Raw genomic sequence first — 27,630 nt, 5'->3', positions numbered from 1 at the left:
TGGCAAACCTCAATAAAATAAACAATGGGATAGAAAAACTAACAGGCTTTTATTGAAATTTCTACAAAGAGTTATTTTCACTCCAGTTATGTAGTCATCTTCCAGACCCTAAAGTACCCTAATATAAACTGCAATACCAATAACTTTTTGAAGAAAAAGAACTTCCTGTATAAAACAGTTACAAGTGGACAGATGAAAACAGTAGAAATATAAATGTTGGTTATAAATAATCAACACAGACCTGAAGAGAGAACAGATTAATTCAGCACTCTTGCTGATCTTGAATGGAGTTCGACAAATTTGCCTGTACTTACATGGGGATTACAATTATCCATTTTTCCAGGGTCAGGATTTCTGATATCCTTTGATCACTCTCATGGTACATATCCATACAGGCATATAAAACAGTCATATTGATTTAAAAAAATCAAAGCAGGCATAACAAGCAAGAAGATGTTCATACAACTGCAATTTAATGACTCAAAATACTCAGGCAGTATTAATTCTATCAACCCACAAGATGGCATCCTAGGAATCAGAGTGATACTCTCTGTCAGATTTTAAATTTCAAGATAACCATGAAGCTCAGCACAGTAGAATATACTTGACATAAAAAATACCTGCATTCCAGGGCCATCATCCAATAACATAGAAACAAATAGAGCCAGGAATGATTCCTCCCTTTAGTTTCAGGAATTTAGAGCCACACAATTACTCAGATAAGCAAACAAAACAATTAAAACAGGAGGTTACCAAACTCTTGAGCACTGAATAACAACTGTTTCTGCTCTATCTTATGTGATTTAGAGATTGAGCCTATAATGATGGTAAAAACATTTCAGTATAAGTAGGAAGTTGACTGATTAATGTCAAGCACAACACAGTAGATATAAATGTCAGGAAATTACTTTAGGGTATTGAAACTCATAGCATACAATGAGGAATTTCATCTAGAAAGGCTTCTCCTACTAAAGATCCACAGAAAATTGAAATAAAACCAATAAGGAGAGAAAGTTCTTCAAACACATTATTTTTTCTGGGAGGTTGTTCATTCCGTCAAGTACATTCTGAACCCAGTCACTATAGGTCCATGGTCAAAAACTGAAAGAAATCATTTCATCACTTCAAAGATTCACATTTAATTATCCTTAAAGAAGGACTCTTAAAAGAAATGCAACACTAGCTCAGAACTGAGAAATAGATGTTTATTTATTAGGGATAGACTCACAAATCAGAATCCTATGCTTGAACTGAGATCAGAAACCAAATCATGCAGCTGGAAAAGAGGCTGGACTCATGCTCTATACTGGCATTTTTAGTACAAGAGGCCATGCCCCAGTGGTTGGGCAACTACTGGCTGTTAAGCCTTCCTACAGCACCCCCTCTTTTGTTTAAATAAGAGAGTAATAAGCCCAATACACAATTATATACAATAAGAACAATATATTCATTAATTATCCTATCTTAACTAGTTTATGTCTTGTATAATTACTTGGCCAAGTCATGACAGGAAAGTAACTTCAACTGGTGGTAATGCAAACTGGTACAGTCTCTTTGGATGTCAGTGTGGCAATTTTTCTGAAAATTAGGAAACAACTTTTCTCAAGAACCAGTAATACCACTTTGGGATAAGTAACCAGAGGATGGTCAATCATACCACAAGGGCATGTGCTCAACTACTTTTATAGCAGCTTTGTTTGTCATAGTCAGAACCTGAAAACAACCTAAATGCCCCTCCATAGAAGAATGGATAAAAAATGTGGTACATTTACACAATGGAGTGCTACACGGCAGAAAAAAAAATGACATCTTAAATTTTACAGGAAAATGGATGGATAAAGAAAACATTATTTTGAGTGAGTTAACCCAGACACAGAAAGATAATTGTCACATGTACTCACTCCTAGGCAGTTTTTAAGCATAAAACAAAGAAAAACAGCCTACAAACCACAATCCCAGATCTTAGACAAAAATGAGGATGCTAAAAGAGACTGACATACCTCTAATCTATATGGGAAGTATAAAGTATAAAAACACAAGACACCAGAGTAAATTGGGTGCAGGGGACCTTGGGAGAGGGTTGAAGTGGGGAGTCGAGAGGCAGGGAGTGAAGCAAAGAAAATTGTAGAGCTCAGTAAATTTCAATTAAAAAAAAGATCGATCATATCTGCAGAGGATAGTTGCCTAATTGCAAATTCAATGTTTCTTCACTCAAGATAACCTTCCTAATCTGGACACCCACACAATCTGGTCTGTGTTCATTCACATGACATTAATTTACACATGCTGGGCAATTACAAACCACTACTACTACCTCAGTCAGGCCCTTTTCCATAGTGATGGCTCCAACCCTTCATTGCCTATGCTGTGCCCCCTGCAGTGAACACAATAATCTATTCTTCCAATTGTGGTCTGAGGACAGAAGAAATGCTCCATATGCAAATCCTTTTCTTGCGACTGCGTTGGGTAGTCAACTACATGAATCAAATTCATTATTTTATTTTATTTTATTTTAACTTATTGGTTTGGTTTGAGACAGGGATGAAAAGCAGGCCTGCTCACCTCCCTTCTACAGGTAACGCTGTAGCTTTGGTGCCTATCCGGGAACTAGCTCTTGTAGACTATGCTGGCTTGTATCTCACAGAGATCTGCCTAACTCTGCCTCCCAAGTGCTTGGATTAAAGGCATGCACCACCACTGTCTGACATATACATAATTTTAAAACTTTGAATTGGTACAGTCATTTAAGAAATTTGATGGTGAGCCAGGCGGTGGTGATGCATGCCTTTAATCCCAGCACTCCGGAGACAGAGGCAGGTGGATCTCTGTGAGTTTGAGGCCAGCCTAGTCTACCTGAGTGAGTTACAGGACAGGCTCCAAAGCCACAGAGAAACCCTGTCACAAAAAACCAAAAAACAAAAAAAAAAAGGAACTTTGATGGTTTAATATAGAGGACACTCAAGGTCACTGTCCAGGAAAGCAACAGACAGGGACCAAGGCCACCTGAGTCAACATAACAGAAGTTGTCTCAGAAACAATATTTCTATCTGGATGGAAATGCAGCTCTTCTAGAATTAATATGCCTTTCCAATGAGAAATCATATCATACACTTAGAATATTAACAAAGAATAGCCTCTTTAATGATATTATGCATTGATCTCTGCCAATGCTCAAGGGGAGCTAGGTTAGATAGATTTTCCATACAGTATATGCTGTTATCCATAAGTATCCCTTAGGATAATGGTCCAGATTATACTCTGAACAACTGAAATGGAAACAAGCAACTTGTCAGTCTAAATATTTAGGCAAAAATATTCTCAGACTATTTTCTCAAGTATGCCCGTGACCTGTTACAGCAGGTCATTCTACACTGACAGGGTTCTAAGGTGAAGATCACAAGGGGATAGAAAGACTGGACTGGACAAGTAAAAGATAAAAAAGATAGAGTGGAGAGGTGTTGCAGAAGATACGTGCCATGCCTAGTAAGCTTCTGAAGAAAAATAGCATCTTTGTTGGGCGGTGGTGGGGCTCGCCTTTAATCCCTGCACTTTTCAAGAAAGGGTTTCTCAGTACCTGAGGAGCCTGTCCTAGAACTCTTGTACATCAGGCTGCCCTTGAACTCAAAGAAATCCATCTTCCTCTGCCTCAAGAGTGCTGAATTAAAGGTGTGCACAACCACCACATTTAAATCAGTGATGGCTTCTTTGAAATGGTTTGGAGTCAAATATCTGGACAATTCAAGTGAACAATGCAAACCCGGGCATTCTAATTTCTTCCAGCCCTAATTAGCATATACTTACATTTTGGGTGTTTTAGATGCAGTTCTCCCTCTGCTAAATTCTACTTTGTGGGACTTAATTATTTTTTAAGCATCGGTCAATCTATTGTATCACCAATTCTACTCTTCAACATTATGGTAGAGTAATGGAAAGCTACACAACACATGAGATGCTTTGATAACCTCCACAAATTTAATATAGATTCAGATTATATTTAAAGCTTATATGCAAAGTGCTCGATATCGAGAAGATACTGGTGAAACGAGGCTTCTCTGAGTTTGCCAACTTGTGTCCATGAATCCATGAACCCTGTTGAAGTTGACTAGGAAGGAGTTTGGGAGCTTCCTGCTCCCAATACTCTAAGGAGATGAAGCCACAGAGCAAAGTTATTCAGACGCCTGCCCCTAGGCCCATGAGTTAGCAGGGACCATGAGGGACTTCACAATACAGGGAATATGACAGCAGGTTCCCACCCAGACCCATGGAGGTAACACCATAGTGTCTTCCACACCTCGCCCTCTGCTCCTCCCCATCAGGAGACAGCATTTCCTCACTCACCATGTTGTGCTTCTCCATTTTGCCAAAGTTCTCAGCTCATCATCTCTCTGCAACAGCAACTGCACCCTAGAACAAGAATCCACTGGCGCCAGCTCCTCTTCAAAGCAGAAACTGAAGGCGGATGCCCGGAAGAGACCTGCACTGCTTCTGACTGGCAGCTCACCTGGAGTGTATGATTGGTTAATGAGTTTTGAGTGGCATGAGCACCTCACATAGGGCTATAGTGTGCTTAAAGAGACAGAATACTGTTTCCTGTCTAATCCATTCACACCAACAGAGAACTTCTTCAGGTCTGAGAATATATGCATTTTAATAGCACTTGCCCCTGGCTACAAAAGCAATCAATGTCATTTCCATGCACTCCTAGGAACTTTCCCTTTTTCTTCCAGCACACTATGTGACTTGTAAGGTGCACTGTGCTAGGTGGGTGGAGTAATTTCCTATCCCACAGAGAGAAAAATGCCTGGAATACTAAGAACTAAAGAGAGTTTTAAAGTTACAAAAGTAAATATTTGTTCTGTGGCTTCATTCTGAGATCAGATGTACTGAAGGTACTTTTTACATGGTCTTCACAGGGATTTTATACATCAGGAAAGAGAAAAGCAGGAACCACATCTCAATCAAGATGACTGGTCTTTAGCCGGGTGGTGGTGGCGCACGCCTTTAATCCCAGCACTCGGGAGGCAGAGGCAGGCGGATCTCTGTGAGTTCGAGACCAGCCTGGTCTACAGAGCTAGTTCCAGGACAGGCTCCAAAGCCACAGAGAAACCCTGTCTCGAAAAACCAAAAAGAAGAAAAAAAAAGATGATTGGTCTTTCCCCCATCAGAAAGCTGGATGATGACTCCATTACTTTATGTGTTTTATTCCTTAATTCAAAGCAAACTCCAGGCAAATGAATAATAATAAAAAGAGTAGTGTTCATGGAAATTTGAATACATAGAGAATAATGGAGCTAGAAAGAATGTCTTCATAAGCACAATTATTAGTTAGTACATCTCTTTCCATGGTCAGGTGAATAAAATATACAACTGCAGTATTTAAGATTCTCTACATCAACGGGACAGGTAGAATAAATCTCACCATTATGTAAAAAGTGAGCTTATTAGAATGTCTGACAAGTTGTTGTTCAGGTAACTTAAGAACAGGTGCTTACCAATGGAATTGAAGAATCCAATAGCTTGCTTCTCAGCCTTTTGCCTAAGATCAGGTGAAGAAGCCAGTTATTGTTCTACCCACAAGGCTCTGTGACTCAGCTGGTTTTAAGTATTCACCAAAATTACAATGAAGTAGGTACTAATGCTAGTAAAGGAATGAGTTTGGTAACCAGAGCTAGAGCACAAAGGCAAAAAAGGACTTTTCTTATTTATTTATTTATTTATTTATTTATTTATTTATTTATTATACAATATTCTGTCTGTATGTCTGCAGGCCAGAAGAGGGCAACAGACATTATTACAGATGGTTGTGAGCCACCATGTGGTTGTCGGGAATTGAACTCAGGACCTTTGGAAGAGCTGGCAATGCTCTTAACCACTGAGCCATCTCTCCAGCCCAAAAAAGGACTTTTCTTCTTCAAAATACTTTATATGTGACTGCTGCTACCAGAACGGGAGATGCTGATCAAAATTGGGTCATAGTCTTTGTTTGATTTAGTTTTTTTTTTCTTTTTGTGATTTCAAGACAGGATTTTTCTGTGTATTTGGAGAACTCATTCTGTAGGCCAGACTGATCTCAAACCAGAAAATCCCACTACCTCTGCTCATGAGTGATGGTGTTAAAAATGTGCACAGACACAGGCAGGAGAGATGGCTCACTGGTTAAGTGTGCACAGACACAAAGCAGCTTAGGGTGGGTCTGATCATTTCAAATTATACAGATTAATGGAGGACTTTCCCATTTCAAAACCTTGAAGTAAAATCTCTCAGGTATAATTAATTCTTTACATATAAGATGATCCCAGGGGTAGTCAATTTTGACTACCAAAAATAGCCATATCAATAGCCAAGACAGAAGAAATGAGAAAAAAAATTCTTGCCTGCAGGAGGCACAAAGAGCTTGGGAGTTGTTTTCAAAACAGTGTTTTTCCTCAACAAATGAAGCATGGGGATTTTACATAGGGAGTCTGAACATGCTCATGCAATGTTCTCCCTCTCCTGAAGCATGCTCAGTTAACAAATCCACTTCTAACCATAATCACAATGTAAAAGCAGAGACATTTAAGGACATTATCCAACTTAACCAAAAAGCAGAGAGAGAACATCCAAATTAACAAAATCATAAATGAAAAGATGGGCATAGCAACAGACACTGAGAAAATCCAGAGGATCATTTCATCATATCTCAAATCCTGTATTCCACAAAACTGGTAAATGTAAGGTAAATGGATAATTTTCTGAATAGGTACCACATACCAAAATTAAATCAAAAGCCAGGCGGTGGTGGCGCACGCCTTTAATCCCAGCATTCGGGAGGCAGATAGGCGGATCTCTGTGAGTTTGAGGCCAACCTGGTCTACAAGAGATAGTACCAGGACAGGAACCAAAAGCTACAACGAAACCCTGTCTCAAAAATCCAAAAAAAAAAAAAAAAAAAATAAATCAAGACCTGGTGAACAATTCAAACAGACCTATAACCTTCAAGTAAATAGAAACAGACATCAAAAGCCTCCCTTTACCTAAAAAAAAGCCAAGGACTGGATGGTTTCAGTGAAGAATTCTACTAGAACTTCAAAGAAGAGGTAACAACTATACTCCTCAAATAGCTACACAAAATAAAAAAGGAAGGAACGTTTCCATACAAACATTTCCATTTTATGATGGTACAGTTATCCTGATACTAATTCCACACAAAGAATCAAAAAGGAGAATTATATGTCAATCAACCTCATGATCACTAATGCAAAAATACTCAATAAAATACTGACAAACTGAATCAAAGAACACACCAAAAAAATTATTCACTATGATGAAATTAGCTTCATCCCAGGGATGCAGAATGGCTTAACATATGAAGTATATGGTCTGTCAATGTAATCCACCATATAAATAAATTGAAAGAAAAAACATAATCCTCTCATTAGATGCTGAAAAAGCATTTGACAAAATCCAACACCCCTTCACGATAAAGGTCTTGGAGACATCAGGGATACAAGGAAGATATCTTAACATAATAAAAGAAATATATAGAAAAAATAGAGCAAATTAAATGGAGAGAAACTCAAAATGATCCCACTAAAATTAGGAACAATTCAAGGCTGTCCTCTCTCACCATATCTAGTAAACATAGTTCTTGAAATTCTAGCTAGAGAAAAAAGAAAACAAAAGAAGATCATGGGGATCCAAACTGGAAAGGAAGAAGTTAAGCTTTTGCTACTCACAGATGATATGATAGTATAAATAAGTGAGCCCATAAACTCTATCAGAGAACCTCTGCCGCCCATAAATACCTTCAGTAATTTGTCAGGAAACAAGATCAGCTCAAAAAAATCAGTAGCCCTCCTATATACAAATAAAAAAGAAGCTAAGAAAGAAATCAGAGGAGTATTACCATTTATAATAGCCACAAATAATTTAAAATATCTTCAGGTAACAATAACCAAAGAAGTGAAAGACCTGTTATTTCAAAACTCTAAGTCTTTAAAGAAAGAAATTGAAGAAAATACAAGAAAATGGAAAGATGCTCTTGCATAGGTAGAATCAACCTAATAAAAATGGCAACACTACCAAAATCAATTAATATATTTAATGTAATCTCCATCAATATACCAAAGTCTTCTTCCCAGACCTTGAAAGCACACTACTCAAATTCATAGCAGAAAACAAAACACACACAATACCCAGTCTCGTGGACTGAATAATTACTGAATTCTACACTTGATCTTAGACAAAACATTGAGAAGTGATGTCCTGGATTTTTCCAATTACCATGGTAGGCAGCTACTTTTAAGTTACCTGGACCACAGCTTGTGAGACATTCTAATAAGCCCACTTCTTACAATCATGGTGAGATTCATTCTACCTGTTCTGCTCATGTAGAGAATCTTGAATACTGCAGTTGTATATTTTATTTACCTGACCCAGGAAAGAGATGTGCTGGCTAACAATAGTTCTCAAGAGACATTCTTCCTAGCTCCATTATTATCTATGTATTCAAATTTTTATGAACACTACACTTTTTTATTATTATTCATTTGCCTGGAATTTGCTTTGAATTTCAGGAATAGAATCCATAAAGCAATGGAGCCATCATCCAGCCATCAGTTGGGGAAAGACTAATCATCTTGTTTAAGATCTGGTTCCTTCTTTTCTTTTTTCCTGTTGTGTGAAATCCCTGTGAAAACCATGTAAAAAGTACCTTATATTCATGTGACCTCAGCAGGAAGCCTGAGAACAATCATCTTTTGTGACCTTAAAGTTATCTTTAGCTGTTAATATTCTGTGCACCCGTCCCCCTGTAGGACAAGAAATCACTGCGCACACCTAGCACAGCACAGTGCACAGTGAAAGACCCCCGGTAGGGACCTTCCCTCAGGTGGAGACCCCGGACCCACAGACCAGGCCGAGACCACGAGTCGGATGCAAACTGCAAGAGGTTTATTATGTAGACACAGGTACCTGCGGGCGGCAAAGTCTTTCGGAGGACTTGCTCGCCTGCAGACTGGGAGGAGGACTTTTTATAGGAAAGAGGGCAGCAAAAAGCAATTTACAGAAGCAGAAGCGTGGTTATCAGAATGAGGTGGGGGGCATGAATGGTTTTCCTCTCCCAGCATGGATGTCTGGCAGCAGACATCCTGCTCTTATCTTATAGGTATCCTACTTTGAAGTCATCCTGCTTTGTAGATGTCCTATCTTATAGATATCCTGTTTTCCTCTCACGAGAGCAGGCTAGCTGCTGATCCTGATAATCTTTCAAGCAAACAGGACGTTCTTCCGGGGAGCCTGCTAGCTGCGGGTTCTGAGGAGGAGGTGTGTAGGATCTTTCACACAGTACAAGCTACCTAGCCACATTGTGTCCGGAGGAAAAAGGAAAAGTTCCTATGGAGTGCAAGATTGTGAAAGTGTCTCCTTTTGGAGCAAGGGGCAAGTGCTATTGAAATGGAAAGCTTGGCCAATCTAGAAAAGATCTTTGACTCAGGTGGAAGGAATGGCCAGGAACTACTGTACTGTGTCTTTAAGCACACTATAGCCCTGTGGAGAGTGTTCTTGCCACTCAGACCGCACCAGCCAATCAGGTCCTCCAGGTGACCTGCCAGTCAGAAACAGTGCAGGGCTCTTCCGGGCACCGCCTTCAGACTTGGCTTTGTGGAGGAGTTTGTGCCAGTTGTTTCCTGTGCTGTGATGAAGTTGCTGCTGCAGGGAGAGGACGATCTGAGAGCTTTGGCGATCTGAGGAACCACAACATGGTGAGCAAGGGAATGCTGTCTCCAGATGGGGAGGAGCAAAGGGAGAGGTGCGGCAAACAGCATGGTGCATCCTTGCGGGATCTGTGTGGGAATCTGCCGCCATATTCTCTGCCTCATGAATTCCCATGTGGTCCTGTTAATTCGTAGACCTAGTGCTGTGGGCTTAATCTGCTTAGAGAATTGGGAGCAGGGTGTTGTGTGTACAAAAATCTTTCTGCTCAACTTCAATATGCCATATTCGAGAGGCCTAGTTTCTCCAGTATCTTTTCAAAATTGAGCACTTTGCATTTAACTTTACATACAATCTCCATTTGTGCTTAACTATGTGGACGGTCTCAAGGCAGCTCACCTGTTGGGTAGCGCTGCACTTCTAAGCTGCCATGTAGAAGAGTTGAATTGCTGATATAACGGATTTGCCGATGCCTTGGAAATAGTTCAGTCTCACAGAGTAGAATTAGCTGAGAGAGGACTGCCTCTAAATCACCCAGAAGATAAATGTATTTTATTTTTTTGTGTTTCTTTTTGTACAAAAACAGTTAACACCACTTTGCAAAAAGCATACAAAAATACAGTATTAAAAAAAACTCGCGAAGCACGTAACCCAGCAGTAGCTTATAGAAAACAAGCTGTTCAAATGAGTCTTCAGTAGCCTGCTTCCCACTTACCCTTCCAGCAGAGTCCCAGCAGCCCCTTGGTGCCTGAAAGTCCTGTCCCAGCAGGCAGAACGGCTACTTCCAAAGCTTTCTCTGAGGGCAGGAAGCAATGCCAAGCCATATTGATGGGCAGATCTGGAAGTGGCAGCTGGTCTTTGAGAGGCACAGGTAGTATTTACCATCTGTCTGCCCCCCACACTGTTCCCCTACTTCCAAACGCAGGGCGTGAATGCATGTGTGTGACAGTGAAGTCAGGCTTTTTGGTGGGTTAGTAGTCACTGAAGTACGCGATACTTTTCTGCAGCTGCTGTTGCCGACACCGGAGCTGCCTTTTCTGTAGTCATCTTCTTTTCAGCCCCCACCAGAGCTTGCAAGTACTCTAAGGCCTTGCTTAGGATCACGACTTTGGGGGCCTTAGAGCAGCTGGCCAGGGTGGGCACCTGGTTCCTCAGGGCCAGGAACCGTGAACAGAGGTCATTCCTCCTTTTTCGTTCTAAGAAGTTATGGTTCTTCCTCTTGGTCACGTCCTCAGTGTCAGAACTGACAGGTTTTAGGTGGCAGGACTAGGGAGTCTCGCTTTCTACAGGTGGGGGGCTCACAATCTCTTCCTCCTCCTCTTCCTCCCCTTTGCCCTTGGGAGCTTCCATCTCTGGAGCCTCTGGTTCCTGGGGACCCCTCTCTGGAGCCCCCTCCTGAGAGCAACTTTCTGGAGGAAAGCGGGCAGCATAGTTATGCTGATGTTGGTGGATAGAGATGTGGAAATGTTTCATGCAGGGGTCCAGGGGGTCTGCTCTCACCGTAATGCTGACTGGCTATCGGATGTCCGGAGATCGCCTCTCCTCCACCGTTAACATGTCAATTTCTTCGCCCTCGGAGTCGCTGGGGCTCTTCGACCCGGAGCAGGCCTGAGTCTTGGGTTTGCCCAGCTGACACGTGGTGGCAGGCGCCGGGTTACTACTGGCTTCCAGGCTGGGAGTGCAGTTCGGGGTGGTGGGAGCTTTGGGCAAGTTCAGCCGGGGCACGCCTGGGGTGAGTCGGTTGCTCACTACTCTCTCCAGTCGTTCAGGGCTTTCCAGGCAGAGAAGCCGCTCCACATGCAGTCACGGGGGATGATCGAAGCATAATTCCTGCCCCAAGCTTTCAAATGGCCCTGAGATTCCACCTCAACCCAAGCACCCCCTCCAGGCCAAGGCTCCCCGGGACTAATCCCAGAGGCTGGGTCCCCAACGCCAGGACCCGAGCCTCAGGGTGGCAACATGGGGGCCACGGCACCAGCTCAAATTTCTTTCAGATGTCCTCGCTGGGCACCGTGGAGTGGTAGAACTCCTCCCCGCAGTCATAGTCGTAGAAATAGTGCTGCTACCAGTCGAAATCCATGTCTGCTCCCTTGCTCCCGTGGCCTGCCACCTGGAGCAGAGCAGCTCCATGCTGGCTCGGGGAAGCCCAGCAGCCCCCCACACACACAAACATGTGCTCCACTGAGCGCGCGGCCCCGCACTCACGTGCGCGCCCCCTGCGCGTGCTCCCCCCACCTTGCTCGCACAGGGCAGCCAGGATGCTCCCGGGATCGACGCTGGAGCGCCATCTGCCAATAAATTTATTTTAATCAGGGCTGTTAGAATTTAGGATGCTAGGGCACACTTTGTTCAACTGGATTGTCCAGATATTTAACTCCAAACTACTACAGAGAAGCCACCATTGATTTAAAACCAGACATCAGGCACATCCTCATATAAGAAAAAACCTCTAGCAAGCTTTTCAAGGAGGCATTTCAGGTTCCTAAACAACCTCAAGGCAGGATGTGGCTCAAAGTTCCAGTTTTCTTCTTTAGAAAAGCACAGTTCTTCCAGATGGGCAATAGGACACCAGGAGACATATATTTGAAATGCAAAACATTGTTGGGCAGAGGAGTTACCTGATCAATCAAGGGTTTTATTTATTCCCTCAGGCAAGGATCAGGGACATTCCTAGGAGATCTAGTAACAGCTTGGGGGCTAATCCTTATGAATTTCCTGGAGACCTGATGTAGTGATAATAAAATGGAGCTCCTTCTCTAAAACCAGGAATATGCTTTGGAGAGCTGGTAATGGTCTGGTGCCAAGGCCTTTGTGGAGGGGTTCCTTTAGGTCCTAAGAACCCAAACATTTCATCATATGGAGCTATGGTTATCAGTCCCCAGACCACTGTGCTCTTAGTAAAGTTCTTCAGATAACATTGTTCCAATTGAGTAGAATTGTCTGACCTCCTCCCAAATTCATATGATATTGTTTATTGACTTCTTATAATTCTCCCATTTCCCCTCTGGAAGTATCCAAGATGCTATTCTTTTTTTACTCCTGTTATTAAAATTTTTTGAAACAGTGTTTCTCTGTAGGACTTGTCCTACATAACACCTTTATAATCTTAAATGATTCTACCACCAGTTTCAAAGTTATAAATTTGAGTTATGAAACTGAATATCCATTGCAGGTAAAGGAAAAGGAAAAGGATTTGCATGTGGAGAGTGGTTTCTACCTCAGTTCAGAATAGAAGCAACAGATAGGATAGACTTCACCTTAATTTGCCAGGTTTTTCCTTTTCATTTATCTAGTTTTTTATCTCCAGAATTCCTTCGGCTTGCTTTTTTTTTACTTGCTTCTATTTCAATTTCCAGTTTGAACTGATCTAATCATTTCTGTCAACGGTTTGCTTGTTTGGCTTTCTTTAAGGGGTTTATTATTATTCTCCAAGATTTCATTTATCTTTCCCTTGCTTATTTTAAAGAATTCATTCACTTCCTTCATAAGGACATATAACATCTATAGTTGATCTAACTTAATTGTACTTTGACTGTGTTGGAATACTCAGGGTGTGCTGTCGTAGGAGAGTGTGAATATGGTAGTGACACATTGCTCTGTCTGTTGTTGATCATGCTGTGCTCTTGTCAGGTTTCTGGGTTTGAGGTGACCTATAATAGAAGTAGAATTTTTTCCCCATTTTGGGGTCTGGAAGACTTTCAGTAGGCATGACTTTAGTACTGCCTAAGCATTTGGAGTCATTGAATTGTAGGTGCATGAACTTCTTCCTGCTTGTTATGCTTACTTTACATTTTTAAAATTAATATAACTATTATGTATCAGCATGACTATGCACCACATGGGTACCTGGTCCTCAACATGATCAAAGGATCTCAGAATTTGTGAACTTGGAATAATGGATAGTTATGATTCCCAAATAAGTACTGGCAATTCTGCCACATCTATTCAAGATCATCAAAAGCTAGGTACTACTCAGTCATCTCTCTCCCAGCCTGGGTTTATTATTTATGCCCAAGATATATATTGCTAATATTTTCATCTGTCCATTTGTAACTGTTTTAAACATAAAGCTCTATTTTATTGGTATTACAGTTTAAATAGGGCACTTCGGATGTTTGGAAGATAGAGAAGTGGAGTGAATGCATACTTCTTTGTAGGAACTTCAGTAAAAACCTCTGAATTCTTCTATTCTTCTTGCTTGGTTCACTGATTTTTGCAATGGAGACAGTGCCTTTCTATTTATTTGTTGTTTTTTATTGTTTATTTGATTTTTGAGACAGGGTTTCTCTGTAGCTTTGGAGCCTGTCCTGGAACTAGCTCTCATAGAACAGACTGGCCTCAAACTCAGAGAGACCCACCTGCCTCTGCCTCCTGATTGCTGGGATTAAAGGTATGCATCACCACTTCTTGGATGATAAGGTCTTACTATGTACTTCCACCTGTCCTGGACCTGATTGCATAGACATGTCTGGCATTTAACTCAGAGAAAAATATACCTACCTCTGCTTTTGAAGGTCTTAGCTTAAAGGCATGAGTCAACACACCCAGTTTGTCCAACTTATTTTTCTATTTGTAGTTAGTTAATCTTCATAAAAATTTCTCATTTGTACTATGAACTGTTGATCTGTTTCCTTGTTTCTCTCTGCTAATAGATATTTCTCTTGTAAAGTGATATCTCATTCAAAGAGTACAGAAATGACAGAGAAGACTCTCCTATTCAATTACCTTCTAAACTGACTATCTATGTCTTGGAATATGATTAGGGAACAGCAGAATTACATGACTATACTATCAAAGAAGTATACATTTACAATGTTGTCACTATCATGTCACTATCATATATGGCATATTTTAGAAGGCAGTGACCTATGATGATGTGCATATCAACTTCAACGAGGAAGAGTGGAATTTGCTGGATCCTTCCCAGAAGAATCTCTACAAACATGTGATGCTGGAGACCTACAGGAGATTACTATAGGTAAAAATGAATTTCCTTCATGTTTCAAAATAAAGGGGCAACTTTTCCCTGGTTAATGATATTCTTCAATAACTTGATTTAGAGAGGAGAAGAATAATGAGGTGAATAAAGCAGGCATGGTTCTAAAGTTTACTTAAAATAACCACTTAAATGTTGCACAGTATTCAATATTATAACATACATTTTCTGGTACTATATTTTAGGATACATTTGGGAAGAACATAATAGTAAAGAACATTGTCAACGTTCTAGAAGACATGAAAGGTAATTTTCTTGTGCATGCTGAAAATAATGATCCTCTGATGAAATGATAATGCGTCCTAGAAGATTAAAGGCAACAGTGTGAATAAGCACAGCTTTAAGTGCATTTTTGATTATTAACTTCTGAAAAATTCTTATAAAATTTCATATAGGTGAATTGCATTTTCAAGGCATTCTTTAATTAAAAAGACAAGTGAGAAATGGCTAAACAGAAGTCACCATTTGAATCACAGAACCATGAAAGCTATGCTCTAGATCTGCCAATCAATTTATTTCTTTCTACTCATAATACAAAATGTGTACACATTGAAGTGATGATAAGTATATCTGCAAGACTTTTTACTAAACCGAGAGCACATCGTAAATCTTGTATTACTTATATACTTCGTATTACTATATTAAGATTGGTGACAGAAGCAGTTAGAGTTAAGTGGCAGTTATTGTGAAGAAACTTTAATACCTCTACCACACATCTACGAGAAATAGAAAGTCACACCGTGATAATTCAGTGTGGAAATTTTTTGTTTGTGATTCTTCCTTTACTGTGTACACCACATATTACTCTCGATACAAGTCTATGAGCATAGGAATATGGGAAAATGCTGCAAACCTCTCTCTAAAAACAATTAGAAGGTAAGCAGTAGTCCCCATGTTGAGTACCCTTGCTGAAATTGATTCAACTATATAAATAATTGATTTTCACATATCACTGTTAATACATAAACAAACTCAGAGTGCAGAGAAGCCACATGAGTTCTAGAATTGTGCAAATACTTCTGATTGTCCTAGTTCAGTTAGCAAATGTATTATGATTCATAGTATAGGACAGTTTATGAATGTAATAAAGTTGTTCTGAGGTTATCCAATTCTCTTCAAATATAAGAAATATGTCAAATAAAAAAATATTTCTGTAAAGGTGAAAAGGTAAACCATGTAATAAAGGAATTTACCATGACAGGTGTCTTCAAAAATGCAAAACAACCCTTAATTAAAGAAGAAAGCATGAGTTAAAACACAGTTATAAAACCTTAATATCTGATTTCTTTTTACAATTGGACTCAATTACAAAAGTAATACATGGAGATATGTAGGTTCAATTCAGTATTGAATGTGGTAAGGCTTTTATATGTTCCAATTATGCTTGCAGGATTGAAAGAAACAATTCTGGAAAGTTTCAGTGCATCTTTAATGTGTTAAAGCCTTGGCATAGGACAGTCATCTTCAGAGGAATAAAAAAACACATGATAGTAAGAAACCCTATGAATCTAATCAGTGTCATAAAGCCTTTGCTCATCACAATTCTCTTCAAATGCACAAAAGGACACATACTGAAGATAAACCTTGTGAATGTAATCAGTGTTGCAAAGCCTTTGCACAATCCTGTAATGTTTGATTGCATAAAATAACACATACTGGAGAGAAAGCCTATGCATGTAATCAGTGTGGTAATGCCTTTGGAGGGCCCCATACCCTTCAATTGCATAATAGAACAAATACTGGAGAGAAACCATATGAATGTAATCAGTGTGGTAAGGCCTTTGGAGGGCCCCATATGCTTCAATTGCATAAAAGAAAAAATACTGGAGAGAATCCCTATGAATGTAATCACTGTGGTAAGGCCTTTGCTGAAAACAGTACTCTTCAAAAGCATAAAAGAACACATACTGGAGAGAAACCATATGCATGTAGTCAGTGTGGTAAGGCCTTGGCTCACTACAGTGCTCTTCAAATACATGAAAGAATACATACTGGAGAGAAACCGTTTGCATATAGTCAGTGTGGTAAGGCCTTTGCTCACTACAGTACTCTTCGAATACATGAAAGAATACATACTGGAGAGAAACCGTATGCATGTAGTCAGTGTGGTAAGGCCTTTGCTCACTGCAGTGCTCTTCGAATACATGAAAGAATACATACTGGAGAGAAACCCTTTGCATGTAGTCAGTGTGGTAAGGCCTTTGCTCAACACAGTCATCTTCAAAAGCATAAAAGAACACATACTGGAAAGAAACCCTATGAATGTAATCAGTGTGGTAAGGCCTTTGCTCACCACAGTGCTCTTCAAAGGCATAAAAGATCACATACTGGAGAGAAACCCTATGCATGTAGTCAGCTTGGTAAGGCCTTTGCTGAAAACAGTACTCTTCAAAAGCATAAAAGAACACATACTGGAGAGAAACTGTATGAGTGTAATCAGTGTGGTAAGTCCTTTTCATAACACAGCAATCTTAAATTGCATAAAAGAACACACACTGGAGAGAAACCCTATGAATGTAATCTGTGTGGTAAGTCATTTGCTCAACACATTAATCTTCAAAGCCGTAAAAGATCCCATACTGGAGAGAAACCCTATGAATGTAATCAGTGTGGTAAGGCCTTTGCACGTCACAGTCATCTGCAATTGCATAAAAGATCACATACTGGAGAGAAACCCTATGAATGTAATCAGTGTGGTAAGGCCTTTGCTGAAAACAGTACTCTTCAAAATCATAAGAGAACACATACTGGAGAGAAACCCTATGAATGTCATCAGTGTGGTAAGGCCTTTGCACGTCACAGTCATCTGCAATTGCATAAAAGGACACATACTGGAGAGAAACCCTATGAATATAATCAGTGTGGTAAGGCCTTTGTTCAACACGGCGCTCTTCAAAGGCATCAAAGAACACACAAAGGCATAAAAGGACACATACTGGAGAGAAACAGTATGCGTGAAATGAGTTTGGAAAAGTCTTTTCATGTCTTATTCATCTTCAAATGCAGAAGAGAACACAGATTGGAGAGAAACTTGTGAATGGAATTTGTTTGGCAAATCCTTTGTCATAATAATCTCCAAATACACGAAACAAACCATCCTCATGAGAAAGTAAACTTAAGGAGTGTAGTCTTCAAAAACATGAGAATAATCATACTGTAGTGAAAAAATAAACTTAGTGTGGTATATGTTTTGCAGTTGTTATAGGAGTAAAACTCTTTGTGTGTAATCAATATGATAGTTTTTAGGTACCTGAAGCCATTACACTTACAGTCTATTAACCAACAGTGTTTATTCTGTAAAAAAATGATAGTGTCAACAATCTGTTCAAGCATTATGATACCAGCTTTTATTTTATTTGCACCAAGAAACTGATGGACAAAACCTAATCTGTGATTTTTATGAAGTCTTATGGGAAGGAGATAGAGCCATATTAAGAATCACAACCTGGTACTGAAATGAGATACAAAGGAAAACACTTTGACCCTAATTCCAGAATTAGTGAAAGGTAAAACATCACCCTGAAAATGCAATCAATAATCAAAAACAGACAATGAAAGAATTCTGCTTTGGCTCTCAAACCAATACCAAAGAAATACAATCTACCCATGTCTCTCTGAGTTCAAAACCAACCAATCCTGGAGCACAAAATCCAGCCCATCTCTGAGCTTCTTCAACCAAGGCATTTAAATCTGACCAATTCCCACCTTCTAAATCTCCTTAGAAGTGCTCTGGCTCCAAGAAGCCCTATATGAGACATCTGCTCATTCAGTTGGTAGCTGCCCCTTTTCAGCCTTGCAGAGGAAGTCACAGTCTGGATTCTTCCCTCCCAAATAAATCTCTTGGAGTTGAATTGAGATACAGTTGACACCATTGTTTGGAAACTCACTTAACCCAGAAGAGCACAGCAGCAATGGACACCTCTTATGGGAGACTCCCTTAGGAGCGTGGAGCAGATCTACAACAGACATTTCTGCTGGGAAGCTTTCATAGAAGAATGGAGCAGAGCCCAGCTGTAATGAATGTCTCTCCGAGTGGAAGAGAATTGCTACATCTAGTGGGACAAACTTCTTTTCATAGCTGTTGGTATCGCCAAATTTTTGGTAGTCAGCGTATCCTTCCTTCCAGAGTTTTAAGACTTGCAAGATGAATTTGAACAATAATGTAACCCTTCAACTGCATGGAATATGTAATTCAGGTGCAAATATTTATGGATGTGTACTAACCTCCTTTTTTGCTTGTGATATGATGTCTATTTCATAATATAAAAGCATTTTATTCTGGCCACGGTTCTATTAGATAACAGGATCATCATGAAAGAACCATGCCAAAAAGTGTCAGACATGGCACTAAAACTGGAACTTAAGAACTCCCAGCTGTAATCTTCCACATGAAGTAGAGTGTTGGATGTAAATTCTCATAGCCTAAATCTTCCCACATGATACCATCAACTTACAAGTATTAATTTCTCTTACTTCAAGTTTAAAATTGCTTTCTCTTTACATGAACCAATTATTCATGAAGAAAAACTCTGGGGGCTGGAGAGATGGCTCAACGGTTAAGAGCATTGCCTGCTTTTCCAAAGGTCCTGAGTTCAATTCCCAGCAACCACATGGTGGCTCACAACCATCTGTAATAAGATCTGGTGCCCTCTTCTGGCCTGCAGGCATAAACACAGAATATTGAATACATAACAAATAAACAAATAAATAAATATTTTTTAAAAAAACAACAAAAAAAGAAAAACTGTAAGTGAGCTGTAAGATGCCTGGACTCCTATTTTACATTAATAAATGCTTACAGGAGAAAAATTTTCATGAGTGAAAAATTGTTTAAAAATTTGCTTTTATTGTAATGTGTGATGTGTGTCTGTGGGGGGGATGTAATTGTGCATTCTGTATCCTGGAAAAGTTAAACACTTTAGAATTTGTAGTAGAAATTACAGAAAGCTGTTAAAAATCTGCCCTCAGTCCTTGGAATGAAGATTTCTTAGTCACCTAGCCATGACTCTAGTGCTATAAATATTTTAATGTCTATTTATATCTCATTGAATTTTGGAAATGGAGGAACAAACTCATAAAGCAGAAAGCCCTATTCATGAAAACAAATTTTAGTGACTTTAGCCATCAAAGTTGTCTTCAGCTTGAAGAAAAAAGCTTTGAAGGAAGTAAATTATGTAACACATTCACTCAAGACTGATGCTGTAAATCATTGCATTTTGGTTTCTATTTTGAAACATTTGAGGTAGGTACTAAAATGTTGTATATTGTGGCAACTCCATTTACTAAAATTTATTTTGTAGTCATTTTATTCCTTCTATGACTTTTGTTCAGCTTCTATTGTGCCTTTATCTAGTAATGGGTATTTTTGTGATGTAATATATAGAATGTCCTTCCCATCATTGAAGTGTCCCATTGATTATTAAAATATTAGAACATATCTGATCATATTTTTCAAGTAAGGCTGTCAGTGGAAGGGTGACTAGAAGACAGTGTCTAATCCCTTCTGACTGGAAGTACACACAGTTGTGGGTGCTGGGTATCAATGTTAGTCCCTGTGGATGAGTTACCAATTTTCTAAGTGCTGAGTCTCATGAACATGTCATTAGTAACAGTGTGGTATAAATGGCTGATCTAAATCCATCTTTATCACAGCCTTGATGACCCAGGAGAAATAAAAGAGTGATAGCATGGGAAACTAACTTAGTCTTGCTTCTTAAAGAATTTCTGAGCCCAAGTCTCCCCAAAATGAGGGAAAAGTATAAAAAGTAATAAAGATGCAAACTGACAGTCTTTAAAGGGTGATTAACTATTTAATCAAAGCAATTGGCCACAATTGGAGCCTTGTGTAGTAATAAGAGCAGCGGGCTACGTTCCTGGCACCTGGTCGCCCACACGGCTAGCTTTATATGAAATAATTACACGGAAACTGTATTCTTTTAAACACTGCCTAGCCCATTAGTTTTAGCCTCTTATTGGCTAGCTCTTACATATTGATCTAACCCATTTCTAATATTTTGTGTAGCACCACAAGCTGGCTTACCAGGAAAGATCTTAACCTGTGTCTGTCTGGAGTGAGAGAATCATGGCGACTCACTGACTCGGCTTCTTTCTCCCAGCATTCTGTTCTGTTTACTCCACCCACCTAAGGGTTGGCCTATCAAATGGGCCTAGGCAGTTTATTTATTTAATTAACCAATGAAAGCAACAGATTAATATAAGACCCACCTCCATCAGCCTTGAAGCTCACATACCAGGTGTAACACTGCTTGAGTTCATTCCTCTTTTAAAGAGAAAATAGTAACTTGCAGGCATGAAGGCTGACTTGTAGAAATGGTACCATAATCTGTTTCCTAGGTGCTTGAAAAACATTCAGTTAGGAGCTCTAAGTAGTGATGACTCAAGATAACATCCAGGTTGTGAGGGCTTCCAGAGACAAAAAACTGAAGTCACTATTAGTTTCAGGTGATCAGGCATCCACAAAGAGCTGTGGAATTTGAGTGAACTAATAGGAATGAAGGTTTGTGAAAGCCCAAGGATCAAATGCCAGAGAGCAGTGTTTAAGGTGCACCTGAGGACAAGCTGGCATGAATTGTTCTCTTCCTCCACTCAGCTGTGCTGGGTCTTCCCCCTCTGTGGCTGGCCTGGAACTCACTGTATAGACTTGCATTTCTACTAGATCAGAGAGATTTGTCCACCTTGTTTTCAGTGTACCTGAAATATAGGAGGGTTCATAACAGACAACTAATTTGTAATTTTTATTTAGTTTCATGACAGATTATTTTTTAGCCTTGACATTTCTGAAACTAGTTATCTAGACCAGGATTGCCTTGGGTTTACAGGGATCCATCTGTCTGTGCCTCCCAAGTGTTACGATCAAAAGCATACACCACCACCATGCAGTGTAGGTTTGTTCTTTTAGTTGACTTAATAAATATAAACTGCTAAGCCTGCTGGTTATGGTATCCAGGAAACAGGATGTGTCCTCACTTCAGTAACAGAAGAAGGCTCCCATCAAATGCTGCCCTCTTGCCACAAAGTCCCTTGATTTTCAAGTCTGAGCAATATTGCTTTTCTTTATCTTTGAGTGTGCTATAATTCATCAAGGGACTAGGGCAGTGTGCTGTCCTTTTGCTACAGATGGTGAAATGCAGGCACACAGAGATAAGTGATATTGGATATACTTAAGTATAACCAATCATCTTAGCCATTCCAAAATTCAAGTGATTCACTAAATAAAGTTGAGGTCAGCTATGCTGGGCATAATAGGATAGGCATATAACCATGATACTTAGAAAGTTGGAGGGAAATCATAATTTCAAAGTCATCCGAAGTGGGAATGGTCAATGGGGTATGTATGTTTGGAGACCATTGGGGCATGGGAATACTGTGATTGGTGGAGGACAGTGGTCCATAGTCTTCTCTGAAGCTGTACAACTTCAAGGGCATGGCAAGTGTTGGCTTAGGTAATCACTCTTCCAAGTTTCCTATTCTTACTAATATTTTCTGTCAAAGGCAGTCTAGATAACATAAAGCTCAAACTCATGTTGCTCAATAAAGATAAGAATTCTACTACAAGTGGTTGATTTAGCCACATGCATGGATGATCTCCTTATTTGTGTATTCAAAACAGTCTGTTCAGTCTTGAAACTATAACACACAGCCAACAGAAATGGTCCCAGCAGATTTTACTCACTATTCACTCACACCTAACAAGCAAGAAATTGAAAGAATTTGGAAAGGCTTATAGATAGGACAATGTATAAGAATAATTTTTTTAATAAAAATGTGGCTTGAGATAGTTGAGCAATTATGAGCAATGGGTGTTTTTTGAAGAAGACAGGTTGTAATTGTATAACTTTAGCTACTTTGTTAAAAAATCTGGTGTCCATTCTCTTTTAATGGATGCCTTGCTGAGCCTTGATATAGTAGGGAGGGCCTTGGCCCTTCTACAAAGCAATGTGCCTACTCTCTCTGTGGAATGAATATGGGATTGGGTGGGAGGCTAACTGGAGAAAATGAGAGGAGGGGAAGGAGTGGAAACTTGGATTGATATGTATAATGGATAAAGATAGTTTGTTTTCTTTTAAAAAGTAAAAGTAAAGAAATCATTATTCAAATAAATTAGAGTGTGATTCTAATTAGTATTATTAATAAAATCCCAGAGTCAGATTTTGGGGTAAACATGGCAGAACAGATAAGCAACAGAGCAGCCACATTCACTTCTTACCTCCCCAAAACCAAACCAAATGGGGGGATTAGATTCTTTTTTCAACTCCCAAATGCTGGGATTAAAGTCATGATCCACTTCCTGCCAGATCCTATGGTCCACTAGTGGTTGTTAGCTCTGCCCTCTAATATCCAGGCAAGATTTATTTGTCTGAACAAGAATAAAATATCATATTAAAAATTGATAAGTGTAGCGAGCTGCATGGGCCACACCTGATGGCAATGTAGAGAGCTGTGTGGAGTCACACCTGATGTGCTGGCTCCTGCCCTCCGCGATCCCGAAAGTGAGTGCTCTCTGTGATAATCAACTCCTATGGCTAAAGCCTGACTTATGCTGTTATCAAGCAATGACTGTCAGCTGCTTGCATATGCGTGGACCTATGGGCAGTGCCCACCTGGCAATCTGAGGTCGGCGGCCCAGGCCTACGTAAGGGCTGGGAGAGGTTTGCCCGGGGAGAGAGGGAGAGAAAGAGAAGGGAAAAGATTGTTATAAATAAAGTCCTGAAATAAACTGCTTAGCAAGAAGAGCTCTGGTTTTGCGCATCTTCCTTGGTGAACAAGGGGCCGTGACAAGTGGTGGCCCATACGGGGAACCTCCAAACCGCTCTCCGTGGAGCCCAGAACTTGCTGCAGTCAAGGGGTGCACCGATATCCTCAGGTAAGAGGACCGCGAAAAGCGGGTTTTCTGCTCTCACCGGTAGAAATAGGGAGAGCAGGATAAAAGTAGAGCCGCGACAAGAAGCGGACGGGTTAAAAGTGAAAAAGTACAAATCTAACATTTGTTCAAGATGGGCACTTCATCTTCACATCCAATTTTTTTAGCTCTTAAAGGTATCAAAACAGTTTGGAGGGGCTGGAGAGATGGCTCAGAGGTTAAGAGCACTGCCTGCTCTTCCAGAGGCCCTGAGTTCAATTCCCAGAAACCACATGGTGGTTCACAATCATCTATAATGAGATCTGGTGCCCTCTTCTGGTCTAGTGGCATACGTGCAGACAGAACACTGTATATATAATAAATAAATGAATCTTAAAAAAAACAGTTTGGAGGCTAATGTGGCGTTGTTTGAAAGATCAAAGGTATAATGAAGCAATAGAGAATAGCCAGGCTGCCTTAGAGCTTCAACAGGAGGAGAGATCTGAGAGAGCAGCCTCTAAAAAATGTTATGTTTGATGCTGGGTCAGGTAAAGGAACGAGGAAAAAGGACCCAGGAAAAGGAAAAACAGGTTTACATACTAATCTGTCAGAACTGGAGGAGTCGGATATTTCCACTCACTCAGAGCCTGATGATGATGAGGAGGAGGAAGAGGAGGGCTTTTATGTAGTCCCCCTAGAATCTATCCGTAAAATCAAAAGGAAAGAAAGGGAGGAACAGAAGAAAAAACAACTTGAAAGTACAAGAAGGAGTGTAACTCCTTCAGCCCCCCTCAGTATCCTGAGGTCATGGGAGCAGAAGGAGGGACTTCTTTCAGCCCTGGAGTATGGAGGGAAGTCAGGGCGGAAATGATGGCTGCTCCCCAGAAAATGAATGCTTTCCCAGTGTTTCAAGATCAGCAAGGCAACAGATACCATGAGCCCTTAGATTTCAAAGTTTTTTCTTTGTTTTTTTTTTTTTTTTTGGTTTTTCGAGACAGGGTTTCTCTGTGGTTTTGGAGCCTGTCCTGGAACTAGCTCTTGTAGACCAGGCTGGTCTCGAACTCACAGAGATCCTCCTGCCTCTGCCTCCCAAGTGCTGGGATTAAAGGCATGCACCACCACCGCCCGGCCTAGATTTCAAAGTTATTAAAACGTTGTCAGAGTCTGTCCGGACCTATGGCGTTTCAGCCTCCTTTACGGTAGCTCAGGTGGAGGCTTTGCATAGGTATGCTATGACTCCAGCTGATTGGATGAATCTTGCAAAGGCTTGCTTATCCCCTGGTCAATATTTGGATTGGAAAGCTTCTTTAATTGAATTTGCCAATGGCCAGGCTGCGATAAATTTGGCAGCTGGAGGAGCTCAAGCAGAATGGGATACGGATATGCTACTTGGACAAGATAGATTTGCCAATCAGCAAAATGGATATCCACCTCAGGTGTATGAGCAAATTAACAATCTTGCTACTCGAGCCTGGAAGTCTTTACCCAATAGAGGAGAAGTAAGAGGTAATTTGACAAAGATTATCCAAGGACCTACAGAGCCTTTTTTCTGATTTTGTGGCTAGACTGGTGGAAGCTGCAGCAAAGATATTTGGTGATCCTGACACGGCTATGCATTAGTCAAGCAGTTAGCGTATGAACAATGTACTAAAGAATGCAGGGCAGCTATCACTCCTTACAAGAACAGAGGGTTGGAATATTGGATGAGAGCATGTAGAGAGCTAGGAGGCCCGTTAACCAATTCTGGGCTAGCTGCTGCTGTACTCCGGCTAAGTAAGAACCAGGGCACTATGGGAACTTGCTTTCGTTGTGGCAAGGCAGGCCATATAAAGGCGTAACTGCCCTCAAGGAAGAAGCACTCAACAGGGACATGCCCAGGAAGCTGGAAATGGTCAATGCCCAATTCCAGGACTCTGCCCCAGATGTAGAAAAGGAAGGCATTGGGCAATTGGGTGTAGATCAGTAAAAGATATTAATGGACAACCTCTAGTAAATGTTACTGTGCCAAAAAATGGACAGCGGGGCCCCTGGCCTCAGGGCCCCCAAATATATGGGGCAATGGAAGATCAGAGCAGAGAAGGGAGTCACGAGCAGTGGCCAAACTTCAGACATCCCAAGGACCGCGGAGAGCTACTACAGGTTCAGCAGGATTGGACCTCCGTGCCACCACCAGACTCATATTAACACCTCAAATGGGGGTCCAAACTGTAGATTCTGACTTTCAGGGCCTCCTTCAGCCTGGCACGGTGGGTCTATTGATAGGGAGATCATCTACTACCTTAAGAGGCTTACGAGTTCACCCAGGGATAATTGATCCAGACTATACAGGCATTGTTAAAATCATGGTTGAGTTACCTAAAGGCATTACTGCAATTTCTCCAGGTGGTAGGATAGCTCAAATTGTTATTTTGCCTAGTCTACATGATAAACATCCAGCTAAAAACATTGAAAGAGGAGATAAAGGATTTGGTTCATCAGGTACAGACTTAACATTTTTATCCTTGGATTTGGACCAAAGGCCTATTTTTCAATTAACTGTTAATGAAGTCAAGATCACAGGCCTTTTGGATACAGGGGAGGATAAAAGTATCATAGCTAGTAAAGATTGGCCATGAGGATGGCCTATACAGACCTCATCACACACCTTACAAGGATTAGGATATGCAGGTGCTCCTAATGTTAGTGCAAATTTGTTAAATTGGCAAGATACAGAGGGCCATTCTGGAGTAATTCAACCTTACGTTCTTGAACTTCCAGTATCATTATGGGGAAGAGATCTCATGAAATCTATGGGATTTAAATTAAGTAACGAATATTCAGAAAAAGCTCAAACCATTATGAAAAATATGGGCTGCCATCTGAATTTTGGACAAGAACAGAAAGATCCTATAGTGGCAGAACTAAGAAAACCCAGATAAGGGATGGGTTTTTCTTAGGGGCCGCTGGGGAAGGAATTCCCATTACTTGGAAAACAGAGGAGCCAGTGTGGGTTCCTCATTGGCCTCTTTCCTCTGAGAAGCTCATGGCTGCCAATGATTTAATAATGGAACAGTTAACTCTAGGCCATATTAAACCATCTATTTCCCCCTGGAACACACCTATCTTTGTAATCAGGAAAAAATCAGGAAAGTGGCACCTATTACATGATTTGCGAGCTGTTAACAATCAAATGCAAGTCATGGGACCGGTACAACGCGGGTTGCCATTACTATCCTCTTTGCCTGCCTCCTGGCTTATTATTGTGATACTTCAAAAACAAAAAGGGTGAATAGGCCATGAGCAAACCCCTAAGAGTAGCCAATCAGTCTGCTGTAGACAGGCATTCGTGTCCGTCCAGTCCTTCACAAGGAATGGTGACCTGGAAGGATGCTTTAACAGGGGTCTGGCATGGACCCGATCCCATGCTGGCATGGGCACGAGGTGCTGTTTGTGTTTTTCCACAGGATCATTTGGACCCTTTCTGGGTGCCAGAACGCCTGGTGAGGAAGGTGCAAGTGCATACGGAGGCAGAAAAGGATCCTGTGCCTGTTCCTCACCTGCTCAACGAAGAAAGTGATGGCGAAGCTGCGGTGGGGGATTCTGTCAGCCAAGCTGATGCCAGTTCGCCATGACCTGGATTATCATAGCCATGGATCATCTGAAGGAGTGGGCGGGAGTAGGAGCCCTAGCAGGCTTAATGGTGCTTGCCTCCCTGGTATGCCTGTGGTGCGTCTGTCACATTAGGGTTTCACAGCATTGCAATGCAGTTATGATCATTTAGGCCTTCACGGCCATTGAAGCAGGACAGTCTCCCCAAGTTTGGCTATCTACCTTAAAAGAGATAGAAGCGAGCACAGGATGCAAGGCTTGCACACTGCACTTGAGGTAAGCATACATCAACCTCAAGAAGAGCAAGTCTGATTGCATGCGGGTTGGTGTCTAACTCCCACCTCTGTAAAAAGACACGGGACAGGTCTAGTGTTCGCTGAGTGGATGACACCTGGACGGACACTAGCACATGTTCCATTTTTAATAGAGATCAGACCTCTACTCTTGCCTGTAGCTTTACAAAACAAAAAGGGGGAACTGTAACGAGCTGCATGGA

General features: G+C 40.7%; 2 pseudogenes; one reads left to right on the top strand and one right to left on the bottom strand.

Moving 5' to 3' along the window:
• Positions 1 to 10,661: 10,661 nt before the first annotated feature.
• On the bottom strand, positions 10,662 to 11,863 carry LOC130867081 (protein L-Myc-like; annotated as a pseudogene).
• A 691-nt stretch (positions 11,864 to 12,554) lies between these two features.
• On the top strand, positions 12,555 to 27,157 carry LOC130866834 (zinc finger protein 431-like; annotated as a pseudogene).
• The last annotated feature ends 473 nt before the right edge of the window (positions 27,158 to 27,630 follow it).

Source organism: Chionomys nivalis, chromosome 26 (genome assembly GCF_950005125.1).
Source record: "Chionomys nivalis chromosome 26, mChiNiv1.1, whole genome shotgun sequence".
In the NCBI taxonomy this organism is placed as follows: domain Eukaryota; kingdom Metazoa; phylum Chordata; class Mammalia; order Rodentia; family Cricetidae; genus Chionomys; species Chionomys nivalis.
This window is presented reverse-complemented; position numbering and strand designations above follow the sequence as displayed.